This window comes from Callorhinus ursinus, unplaced genomic scaffold, assembly GCF_003265705.2.
Source record: "Callorhinus ursinus isolate GAN/ISIS: 27379988/994484 unplaced genomic scaffold, GSC_fseal_2.0 scaffold11, whole genome shotgun sequence".
NCBI lineage: Eukaryota > Metazoa > Chordata > Mammalia > Carnivora > Otariidae > Callorhinus > Callorhinus ursinus.
The window spans coordinates 1,240,060-1,243,641 of record NW_027397073.1 but is presented as its reverse complement, the minus strand read 5'-3'; the positions used below and the strand labels follow the sequence as shown (position 1 = coordinate 1,243,641).

The 3,582-nt window shown below is 45.2% G+C and overlaps 1 pseudogene; it reads right to left on the bottom strand.

Moving 5' to 3' along the window:
• Positions 1 to 1,647: 1,647 nt before the first annotated feature.
• Positions 1,648 to 1,772, bottom strand: LOC112835380 (small nucleolar RNA SNORA70; annotated as a pseudogene).
• Between the last annotated feature and the right edge of the window lie 1,810 nt (positions 1,773 to 3,582).

The following is a 3,582-nucleotide window of genomic DNA, read 5'->3' as shown; positions in this document are numbered from 1 at the left end:
GCTGAGCGAAATAAGTCAATCAGAGAAAGACATGTATCAGATGACCTCACTGATATGAGGAATTCTTAATCTCAGGAAACAAACTGAGAGTTGCTGGAGTGGTGGGGGGTGGGAGGGATGGGGTGGCTGGGTGATAGACTTTGGGGAGGGTATGTGCTATGGTGAGTGCTGTGAATTGTGTAAGACTGTTGAATCCCAGATCTGTACCTCTGAAACAAATAATACATTATATGTTAAAGAAGAGAAGAAGATAGTAGGAAGGAAAAAATGAAGGGGGGGAAGTTGGAGGGGGAGATGAACCATGAGAGACGATGGACTCCGGGAAACAAACTGAGGGTTCTAGAGGGAAGGGGGGTGGGCAGATGCATTAGCATGGTGATGGGTATTAAAGAGGGCACGTACTGCATGGAACAATGGATTTTATATGCAAACAATGAATCATGGAACACTACCTCAAAAACCAATGATGTAATGTATGGTGATTAACATAACAATAAAAAAGAACCAAGAGACATTAAAAAAATTATCACGTCAGAGAGTGCCATATAAATGGAATGAGACAATGGCTACTTTTATGATGGGCTTTTGTCACTCAGTTAAGCCTTAAGTTGTTGCTTACACCGATTGTTTGTTACTTCCATGGTATAGCTCGATCACAGCTTGTTTCATTATTCACTCCCTGAAGGGTGTTTAGGTTGCTTCTAGTTTTCAGCTGTTATGAATAAAACTGCTATAAACCCTGGTGTATAGCTTTTTGTATCAATGTTTTTTCATTTCTCTGGGATAAATGCCCAAGAATGCAATGGTTGCATGCATTGTCTTATGGTAAGTACATTTTTAATTTTGAAAGAAGCCACCACACCACTTTCCAGAGGGTCTGCCACACTACATTCCCACAGGCATTGTGCAAGTGGGCAGGCTCTCTACCTCCTCAGCACCACCTGATGTGGGGGCTATTTTTAATGGAGCCATTCTGATAGGTGTGCAGTGGTCCTCATTGCATCTGTTTTGTCCACTGATGAGCTTTCAGCATCGCAAACAGTGCTAGCCACGGGGAAGGCTGTCAATAAGCATGTGTTGAATTAATGAATGAACAAAGAAACAAATTACCACCAATCCAACAAGCCAAATTATGAGTAATTTTTTGACAAGAAGTAGGGTTTATTGGTGGGCATGAACAAGGAGGGGGCAGCACCGAGGTTCTCTTGCATGCAGAGCCTGCCACTTGTCCCAGGAGCTACGATTGGGGATGTGTTGGCCCCCACAGCCATCTGGGATGAGATGCTTTATACCCACCATGTCTTCAGATTCAACTGCATTAAACGCCGCACTTCTTGGAGATGTGGATCTAGGGAGCAACGGAAGGAATGGCATCAGGAAGCCTGGATACTAGGGCAAGGAAAGGCAGGACGAGAGCACAGCTCACTTTCTGGCGGCCGGGGAACTTGAACTCGGCCTTGCGTAGGGCCTCAGTCACATGCTCCTTGTTCTGCATGCTTGGTACAGATGGACATGATGACTTGGCCAATGTGGATCCTGGCTACCGTGCCCTGGGGCTTTCCAGAGACACCCCACGTACCTGTCTCTACCTGTCAACAGCCCAGACCAGGGATGGCATGAGGTCAGACATGAATGTCCAGTGGAAAGGGCTGTCTCCAAGGTCCCTTAGGGCCACCTATAGAATCAACAGGCTGCCGATAACACCAAGGAGGCCACCGTCTGCCGCCATGGCTCACTGGGCCCCCATAGGGAAAGGGCTTGACTGGTTGCAAAGTGTGAATAGTCCTGAAGCGGGCAGTCTGGCTCTCCTTGCTTCTTCCTCACAAACTGAGGCAAAGACACAGTTGGTTAATTTTTATCAGTTTTTCAGGTTGCTCCCTAAATACTTTGAAAATATCAAAAATACCAGTGGGGCTGTGGATATAACAAATCCTACATGAATTTGAGCAGGTTTTACACTTTAATGACATTGGGTGATATAATGCTTGCCATTACTCTCATGTTTAATATTTTCCTTCATCGAATAAGGGAAGAAGTAGTTTCAGTCCAGAAAAAGCAATGTATTTCTATGTCATCAAGATCTTTAAAAAGCACTATTAAAAAACAAAAACAAAAACAAATGAAGTGTGAATTTTCAGCAAAAGTACCCACACAACTTAATGAAACGTATTTTATTAGCTCTTCACTGGGTGAGAAATAACGGCCATTTCCTGCAAGCTCATTAAGAGAAATGGAGATTGCACTCAGCCTCACATTCGAGTGGGTCTCCAGGGGAACTCACAACAATGTGTCCTCTTTATGGACTTCCAAGCACCAGCCTCTAAACAATAATGCATCTTGCAGTTGGAGTTGAACTGGCTTCTTCCTAGAAACTGTCAAAGAAGTTGTGTATCAACACAATTTTGCCTGCAGGTAGGGATACATCCATTCGGTGCTAAAAACACTGCATGACCCACTAGAGATTCCCTTGATTGGCCTTACCATACTACTTATTGGTTATTGTTATTGTTTTTGAAATTTTACTTAACTCTTTCGAACCCAGGGTCCACCTCCAAAATAGGGATGTTATTAATAGCACGTTGCTGCAAAGTTCAGAGGGCAGACTCCAAGATCCCTGGAGGTACAACTCCGTGCTGAGATTCCCCCAGCGCTTTCCTGTCCCAGGCAGAGCTCCTTCCTTCCCTGCTGTCTTCATATTTGTGTCAGGATCTGAGGAAAAGACCAGTAAAAGTAAGTGACTGTGCCCAGTTCATGAGTTCTTATCCATGTAACTGGCTTTAGGGTTACTTGCAGTTGTAGAGAGCAAGATGGAATCATGGGGTCAAGCAGTGACGTCAGCAGCCAAGGCCAGGTATGATGGACACCAGACAGGCTGGAGGTACCAGGAACTGATAACCTGCAAAGGCAAGAGAGCCTGGAAGAACCAGGGGCTGTCATCACTGGAACCAGAGGAACCCAGCAAAGACCCAAGGCTGGTTAAACCCCTTGAAAAAGGGAGGAGCTCTGCAACAAACTGTCAGACTCTGCAGAGCTGCCCCTCCCACATCTGACCACCTGTGGAAGGCAGCTGCCCCCAAGGCTCTGCCAGGATCTCTGCACAGAGCAGAGATGCTGCACAGCTTGAACGTAGCAGATAGTCAGCCTGGAGAGCTGAGGCCTCACCTCAGAGGTATGCTCGAGGACTGACTTCACGCTTGGCTTGTTAACTTTCTACCCCTTGTCATATCTTGTTTGTTGTGTGACTTTGTCTTGTGCTTTGCTTTGTGTGATGTGTAGGAAGCCACATTAAATGCATAGTGAAATGTCATTGAGTTTGGGATCCTGAACCTGCTTTACAATTGTGTTAAGTTTGCTTTATGACCTAATAAGGCTGACATGATGGAAAGACACAACTCGTGTGTGTGGCTTTGTAGCATGCTCGAGACCCGGATGGGACTCAGGCTCCATTCCCTCCCTCGGAGTACAAGTCCGTTGCCAAGGGGGGCAGTCCTTCAGAACACTGAGTTCTCAACAAAGCAACCATTTGAAACCAAATATATTAAATACATTAAATTTTATTATGTAAATTATTTCATCATCTAC